The sequence below is a fragment of the Wolffia australiana genome, chromosome 14 (genome assembly GCF_029677425.1).
Source record: "Wolffia australiana isolate 7733 chromosome 14, ASM2967742v1".
In the NCBI taxonomy this organism is placed as follows: Eukaryota; Viridiplantae; Streptophyta; class Magnoliopsida; order Alismatales; family Araceae; genus Wolffia; species Wolffia australiana.
Window position 1 is genome coordinate 12259877 of NC_135848.1, and position 9980 is coordinate 12269856.

Genomic DNA, 9980 nt, shown 5'->3' on the forward strand with positions numbered 1-9980 from the left:
GCCATTAAAGGGGGCCCAAAGGCCCCCGAATTTGCATCTTTTGACCTTAAGCCCTTAGTGGCGACGAAGATCCCTTCTGCATCTAGAAGCATACTATGGCGTCCTGACAGCGCCAATGGCTGTGGACAGCGAGGAAGGCTTCAGGGAAGGTCATAGCATCATCGAGTTGCACTCAAACGGAGGAGAAGATCAAGGGAATCACTAAATTGAGGCTCGGGGGTTGCGATCGGCGCCGCCACTCTTGCTCTTCGAAACAGGGTGTTTGGTGAGGTTTGATCTTCATAGATAGATCCCCAACATATCGTTTTACTTTCAGCAAAAATTCATTTGCTGATTTGTTTTGGCATTCTGTCAAACATCTTGCGTGTTCGAGGAATACTAAACGATCTATATAAGTTAATCTTCTATCAACCTTATAAATTTTAAAAACATATTCATCCCTCTCATCTAATCGACTTCTATCATGCATTCAGTCGAACACCCGAGGGGATTTCGATAGAACTGCCTCTTCTACCCCTATTTTCTTCTATTAAATATATATATAGAATATATAAAAAATCATATAAAAAATATATACAATATATAAACCCTTATTTTGACCCCCTCTCAGGCATTTGGTTGAACACCTCCAAGGTGGTCGACTAAATAACCCATTCTATACCCCATTTCTTACTATGAAAATGCATATAAAAATATAAATACATATAAAAACATCTAAAAATACCTATAGTAATTCCATAATAAATAGTAATACTATATAAGGGGTATTGTGCTACTATAGGCAACCTTATATTGATATAATACTTATTAGTTACTAGTAATATTCCTTTTTTCCTCTCTTAATATCTTTATGTCTATCTAGCTACTTAGTAAGATTATGTTAAGTACCTTCTACTTCGTCACTAACTATATTACTATAATCCTTAACTACAATATCTAATATCTCTCGTTTCTTTATTATTTCTAGTATCTGTAAAATATGTATACATATAATATATGATATTCTCTCTTCTCTAGTTATCTTATTAAACACATATTCCCTCTACTTACTAATTAGTTCTCTTCTTATATTCATTATCTTCAGTATTATTACTATATCTTACTAAATAACAACTCAATTATTGAATACATCTCTAAAGGCCAGTCCCTGTGGAGATGACCTTACTCACACTATACATTTAAGTAAGTTTATATATTTTATCAAATTTATTTGATTTTAGGCAAATTAAATTTACAACGACAATTAAAAATCTATTGTGCAATTTGCCTCCATCACCCTGTCAGCTGCCCTATCATCATTCACCCTTGTCATTCGTTTGTTTATGGATCCCTTTGTCTTTTTCATTCGCCGCAACCAAACAGAAAGCCTAAAAAAGAAAGAAAATGATAATTTAGAACAAAACAGATCTCACCGTCAAATCTTCCTTAAGAAGACCAGACGGCTGAGATCATGTATGTTTACTTAAAACGGCCGACATGACATGAGCTTTGGGCTGGGTCGGCCCAAAGGCCGGTCAGAATCTATTCTTTTATTTCTTAATATTGCGGCCCGTTGGGCTATGATCCCTTTGTTGCTTCTTGGTCCGGGTCGATGCAGGGCTGAAGCTTGAAAAGTGAGTCATTGATCCGATGTCGGAGAAATCAAAAATAAAATAACTATATAACCTTGTTGTTTCTTTACCCCTTGAAATAACTTACCATATTCCACTTGCGTACACGGACCTCTCTATGGACCTCTCTGTTTCTTATATTGTCTTCTATGTGGGCCTCTATGTGCCAGCAATCTGAGGCTCCGTGTGCGGCAATGCTCGCTGGTTACTGCCCAGCTTGAGTGCGGCATGCTTGCTAGCTAGCAGCTGGTTGGTACTGCCGGCTCCCTCCAGCTGGCTACTAAAACCCCCTTTTTGTTTTTATTTTTTTATTTAATGTACTTTAAGCTTAATGACATTAGAGATAATAATTCCAAACCATTTTCGAAATGACATAAAAATGCATTTAAGCACTACACAGAATTTTAGTATGAAGAAATGGTCATGTTTAAGTTTTTCAAGAATTAATGCTTGGAAGGGGAATTTATAGTAAAATAGAAATAAGATTATATGAATGATGCATAAAATGACTCTAAGATGTGTATATTTTAATACTTAAAATCACTTCATTATTAACACAATATATATTATCAATTTAATACAAATAGACAAGTAACTTTTGTATACTAACCTATTAAAATGCGTATTATCAGGTAAAAACAAGGAGTAAAGATGTACATCAGATAGGTAAGCTCAAATATATATTGGGCATCAGATACTCATCTAAACTAAAACATAAAAAGGAAAGTTATAGCAAAAAGGATTATATCATAGAAATCCATTGGTATTACTTTATAATCATGATATTTCAAATATGAACCTAATTTTAGAAACCTAATTGGTGCAATATGAGTCTGATTAAGGACCTTATCCTGCATGTTTTCCTCTTTCTCTATTTCCTTCTCATTGTTCTCTTGTTATTTATCTTCTTGAATTATTCTTAATTTCTTTTTTATGACGCTCTTTCGAAAGAGAGGAGAGAGAGGGAGATAGAAATTTCCTAGATATTATTTATATCTTGTGGGAGAAAGTGGATGGGGTCCAAACCTGCCAAAATATCAGTCACCTTGGATTGCAAAAAAATACAGATTCTGAAAATTGAGCCATTTTACTTTTTTCCGAATCCTTCCCACCAACCTTCTAGATAAATGAAATTTCTGCCATGGCCAATCCAGTCAACAACAAAAATATTGTTTTTCTTGGGCTTGATCTCCAAATCTTGGTCATGGCCTAAGTGTCTAGTCTTACTATGATCTACTGCTCAGAAGAGCTCCACCCAAGATTATTTTCAACCCGCTATGTCAAGCACAGTATCTCATGTTGTACATCACCGACATACTACAATGCTGCCAACAGCCCTATAAATATGTCCATCTATCCTCAATATTTTCTTGCTCTTTTTATCCTAAATTAGGTTAAATAGATGTTGTGGAAAATTGAAATATAGTTTTTAGAAATTCGACATTGTTCTCATGTGCTTTCTCACCGTGGCTTCTCCTCTTTATTCTCCTCTCCCTAGAGATCCTTCCTCCGTATCCTTCTCTCAATCCTTCCTTTTGCTCCCTCGTCTGTACCTTGGGTGAATCTTGATCAAATCACGTCACCCCAAAAATATTGGTCTTGATGCTCGATGGCTCTTTTTGATACTACACACGCATGGAGTCGGCTCACTCACTGAAGATCCCTCTTCACTTTGTCTCCCTTGTTCACGATTAGTTGTCTTTTCACTGGAGTATGACATCTATCCACCCTCAATATAGAGAATTGAGTGATCAAAAGACGCTCCTAACTTACCTAAGTATTCTAGCATAGGATTCCATTCAATATGATGTCCTTCTAAAAGTCTATAGAGATCTAAGACCTTCCTCTCCTAGCCCTTTTAACTGTTAGACTATACCAACCTCGAGAGGTGAGTAATGATCCAAAAATATCCAAAACTAACAATGAAGGTATGCCCACTTGGGCCCCGTGCCTTGTGTCAAACTATGTCTAAGAAATTTCGACACATGGAGACAAATTGTCAGTGATGGAGAACCACCTCAGACCTCATCATTTGGATCACCAACATATTTTACTATGTAGTATTCAAGGAAATCCACCCTCAACATTATCAAGATTTCAAATGAGCTTGAAGAACTTCATTAAGAGGGAACTTCATAAAGAGTATGGCTAGCTCCATAACCATCAGTTTGGATACACTAAGCAAGGATAACATGTGCCCTTTAATGGAAAGATTTCACTGATTTGATATGTAAAAATCCCTAAATGGTACTAAAAAAACCTATTCATCAGGTTGATTCAAGTCATGGTGGTGTAAGTGGTTCTTAGAAATGAGACACCGAATATGTCTTATGGATGGATAATTGTACTTCGATTATGGCCTATGAGTTCCTAATTTTGAAATTCTAAATATTCTTAGTTTGGATACATAAAGAAGTACATGAAGATGATTGAGTGGTCAACATGGGATCATCCAGCCTTGGTATAAGAGGAGATAAGTCAAGGAAGCTGACCGGATTAAGCTCATATCTAAGGCAATGGAATGTCAGAGAAGCATTCTTCTATGATTTTTGAAGTCATCATTATTAACTTGAATGAACAATTAGGGTTTGATAGTTGGCCATACCCTATGTCATCTTAGGGTTTCACGCACACATTGTAGGTAGGCACCCCATGGGCTAGAGACTCAACTTATCAATTGGGTAAAAGTGATATGCGATTAATTAATACAAATGATGGTATTATTGATTAAATTTTAATGCCAATAAATATAATTGGGCCACTATAATGATTAACTAGATTGATACATGGGTCTAGAGGGTCACGCATAGATGGTCTTTTGGATGCCAAAATGTATACTAAAAGTTAAGGTATTTTAATGAAAAGTGCCCGCTTAGTGTAAGTAGGGGACAGCCCTCAACAAAATTCACCCATGCCAGAATTTTTTTAGGCCCTTCTCATATCGATGCTGTTGGGACAATGTAAAAATGACGATGGAGCATGAACGGGTTCGTTAGGATAATGGAGGAGATTTGATGTGCCAAGGATAACATGGATATGCATAGATGTTGCACACTTGAGCAGCTCATCACGACTCACTCAAAGATCAAAGAAATCATAGATTCAGTCCATATCTAAGTCATTCAATCAATCATTTTTGTAGGTATTATTCTGATTCCATTATTAGCACTCCACTACAGAAATCCCTTGTTTTTCATCCAGATCACGGCCATAGAACCCAACATTGCAACCCTACATGGTTGAAGAAACAAATGCACTTTTGTGCATATCGATAAGAAGGTTATTATCCAGCTCTTTAGACCCAAATAGGCAGAACTGACCCTTCTTAAGTTTTTTTTGTGATGTTGGCATACAATTAAAATCCATGCCCTTACATGCCATACTCAATGATGCATAAACAGAGCTATCTCCTTTTTTTATTAGTATATCTTACATTAGAAATGATGGTTATGGTTCTCGCTTTCACTGGCTTCAAACATGCTCCCAAAATTTTTCTCTAATGAGTTACCTACCATTCTCCAACCCCTTTGAGACATTCGATATATTATTTATCTTCACCTAGAGGCCCCTCTCCCCAACGTCTCACTACCAATTGGCACGAACGGAATACAAAAAATTAGGGAACTAGGTTCAAGAGCTCCTCAACAAGGTTTCATATGTGAAAGTCCTACTCCTACTATGCCCTCACCTTGTAGGTACCTTTAAAGATTGCACATGGTACATGTGTATCAACTACTACATCATCAACAAAATCTCACTAGAGTGTTGATTCCCTATTCCCTAATTCAATGGCATTATTGATGTAATCATATGAGGATGAATAATGTCCAAGACAACCTATGGATTGACTATCATTAGGTGGGTATTTGCTTAGAGAATGAGAGAAAATAACATTCAAGAAAAAGGATGGGTTAAACGATTGTCTCGTCATTGCATTTGGGCTCTCTCTAATGCTTCTAGTACATTTGTATAGTCTATGACCCACACCTTATGATAGCATTCGGGCCAATTCGAAGGCATATACTTTGACGGCATCTCACCTGACATTCGTGTGAAGCATGATCAGACCATCTAACACATTCTCAAGGCATAGAATTTTTTGTTATCCTAAAAAATGCGCAATTTTTCAGGACAAGTTACTATTCTTGGGGTTCATAGTCTCATTAGAAGGTATTGCATTGGATGCCAAAAAAAATTCACTCGATTGTAGATTGGTCTACAACAGTCACAATACATGGCATACACAGCTCCCACGGCCTGGTCACCTTTTACCGCCCTTTCATCAATAACTTTTGTACAACCATGAAATTAACGATTAGCTATCTCCGCAAGGATGGACAAATAAAACCCGGATGACTTGAGGTCACCTGTGATGTATCAAGAGCAAGGTTAGGAGGGGTCCTAAGACAAGAAAGTGATCCCATTCATTTCCATAGTCAAAAGTCCAATGAATTTTTACAAAGGTATTCCACATATGAGAAGGGACAATATGCCTTCACCGAAGTGTTAATTGTTGCTGAAAATATCTGCAATCTTATGAGTTTTTTTTTCTATATGGATCACGAAGCCGTAAAATATCTTACGAGTTTTTTTATATTGGGATCACGAAGCCATAAATTATTTCAGTATCTAGTGACAACTACATCCTCCACGTGAAGTGGGTTCAATATCTTCGATCCTTTTATTTTTATTATGCCAGAAGCCAGTAATAAAAAAAACTCATCGATGTGCTATGCCACTAGCAACCCATGCCACATAGTGCCACATATTAATGTGTTTCACATAATTCCAAATATGTATCATACTTGTCCTGATTTTTTTATCACTTATGCATAGCTTATAGGCGTACCAACGCAAACAATCATTCCCTTAGCACCATTATGTTCTTCTTATTCTTGAATAACAATTATGCATACCACACAACTCCATGCCTGATTTTATCATATAGAAAGTACATAAAGGTCGGCTTTCTGGTCATGTAGTAAGAGACAAGAAAATTGACTCCATTCATGACCGCTTTTGTTTTCCAGGGATGGGTTATCATATATGTCGCACTATCGCTCAATGTCATAAGTTCACTTTAGGCAAAACAATCAACAAGAATTATGGGTTGTAGTGACTTGACTGTGGGAACATGTCAGTATGTAGATTGTTTTCAGACTTCCCCCTCCCACCAAGTCTGACTCCGTCATCAACCCTCCTTGACTGGTTCTTTAAGGTGGCTCATTTAATTGCTTATAGTAAGACGTCCAATGCCTCTTGCTTTGGTAAAATTTTCCATTTAAAATTTATTAAACCGCATGGTGTCCCATAGACTATTGTCTCTTACCATCATCTGAAGTTTATGAGCTACTTTTGGAATACATTGCGGAACCATAAGGGAACCAAGCTATAATTTTATTTTTCCTCTTATACTCAAACATAGTGGTAGATGGAGGTCATCAACCAAACCTTAGGTAATCTGCTACGCTATCTCATACAAGATACTAGAACCCCTGGAACCAACCTGCTTTCACAACCTAATTTTGTCTTCCATAGCATGAAAAATATCTCAACAGGGAACAGTGTATTCATGATAGTGTACAGACATCAACCACACACACAAAACGATATTTAGCCCATCCACATTCTCATATGCTTGTCATTGGGAAAAAGATCACTAGCCGTATGTATCCAAGCGCTCCAGATCAATGTTTCAAAAAAAAATTGCCTTGTCCAACCATATGTATAAAGATCTCACCAACACATGTTGCTCTACCATGTATTTGAAGATAAGGATCAAGCAATGGACCATCTACACAACTCAGCTCACATGAGTGCATAGACAACTCCAAAACCATAGCGTTGTACCATATAATATTCACAATAAGCTAGGCCCCAATGCCTACATCATCCATATACCAACCCACTAGGAAGTCAACTCTATATTCAACATATCTGGTCTCTTGAATTATAAAGGTGACCCATTAATCTGCACAGCCCTATCATGAATGCTTTTTCCTTTAACACTCTCCAGATTTTCCTAATTCATATTTGGACCACCCTATCCCGTCACAACTCCAGATGAAGTCCTCACTATGCATATCTACACTAGTGATGGACCAATCTTATATCAACCTTATATCAACAACTACCAAACACTACATATATTTCACCAATTGGTGTTTTAAATCTCAGTGGATTGTTATGGGACAAGTAACTTGCAGGTATTATGGAGTTCTCAACTAGCAAACCTATCACAAATGCATCAGACTCTTGAATAGAAGACAATGACACATCTCCCCCAAACGCACGACTACCTGCACCTCACCATGGTGGCACCCACTAAAAATTGGGAAGAACCACCTCGATACAGCCAATACATTCCCTTGTAGAAGCATCAGACTCATTCTCTAACATTTGGCTACTCAACATTTGGACACAAGTGTTGTGATCGCCAGTTCTAGTTTAAAATCTGGGCTTAATTGTGATCAATCTCTAGTAGCTAGGAACAATTCTTGTATCTTAGTAAAGGGACCCTTGACCATCCTCCAATCTGGACTTCGCAGCAATGCGCAAAAGTCCACATGAGTCAAGCACACACCCTACCACACCTTTAGCTCCATCTTGTTCCATTTTGATATGTCTTGAATTGTTTATTTTGTGATGTCTCTTTTGAACATCCCCCAAGTTTTCAAGCGACATGATTCATGAGGTCCATCAGATTGTTGCAGAAAATTTTGGAAATCCTATAACAAGTGCAGCCCCTCGTGAAGTATCACTGATAACATTGTCCATCAGCTATGGTCATAGTTGGCCCAATGAATGACAGGTTCCATACTGGTCCATGTGTTCATAGCCTCCAAAGCAATACCTTCTTATTCAATGGCTTGGAATCTTCAATTCCCAATGGGAGTTGACGTAATACAACATGGCACACTTAAGCCTTCTTACCATTAAATAAATGCATGCCTTTAAGAAAGGTTAGATTTTTCATCCAGAGAAGCAAAAGACAAATTTTTAAAAGTTCAATTTTTTTTCATTTGCTTTTTCACTATGGCTTCTCCTCTTTGCTCTCTTCTTCCTTGATGGTCTTCTCCCTCTCTCTCTACCAATCTGTCTTTCTTCCTCAAACTCTCTCCTCCTTCTTAGTCTAACCCTTCCTCTCTGCTACCAAGTCTTTGTTTCCTCGTCCACTGCTGAATATATTTACCACAACCAAGGGGAACATATAAGTTTGGTCAATGTTTTATATTTAATGGATGTTTCTTGCTAAAATATCCTTCTAGATGTATGAATGATGTGTGCACACAACCTATTTATGGCACTGCCATTTTAGGCATGTTGGGAATGGAAGATTATTAAAGTTGCATAAAAATGCATACTTGGGTTTGTTGGACTTTGAAGCATACACAACTTTTAAATATTGCATTATGGGTAAGCTGTCCAAATGGCCATTCTCACGGAATGTGGAACGTACCAAGAGCATTTTAGAACTGATACATTCTGATGTATGTGGTCCTATACATGTCCAATGAAAAGCAGTTTTTCTTACTTCATTATTTTCACTAATGATTTCTCGAGATATGGATGGGTAAAATTGATGAGATATAATTCTGAGGCATTTGATAAGTTCAAAGACTTTGATCAAAACTGGAAACAGTATTAAGACTCTTTGATCAAATCAAGGATAGAAATACTTATGTACGAATGGTATCCAAAACAACTTACTCATCCGTTCACTCCACAAACGAATGGGGTGTTAGAGAGGGAAAATCAAACATTGTTGGACTTGGTGAGATCCATGATCGATACAAAAAAAGAATGTTCCAGATGCACGAGTTTACACATAATAGGTACGGTTTGTTGGGAAACTTTATCTTGAAAGGCAAGTAGTTTACTATGAAAAAAAACTTTTTCTTCTCACCATAGCCCCTCACTATGACTATGAAATCTGGCACATGGATGTCAAGACTACTTTATTCTATTCAGTATTTGAGAAAATGGTGCAAATGAAATAATTCCAGGGTTATACATCCAAGGAGTTTCTAGATAAGATGTATAAGTTGCAAAGATCCATTTTGGGGTCAAAGCTAGCTTCGAGAAGTTGAAATCTTAGATTTGATGAGGCCATCAGATGTATGACTTCATTAAGAATGAAGATTAATCTTGCATGTACAAGAAGACCAACGGGAGTGCAATCACTTTCATGATTTCATAGGTGGACAACATTTTACTTATTAGGAATGATGTAGGGATCGGCAGTAAGGGCATCGTTATCCAAGAACTTCTCCATGAAGAATTTGGAACAAGCAACCAACAAATTGGGAATATCTTACTAGATGGATTGATCAAGGAGGTTCCTAAGATTACCCCAACCAATGTAGATAA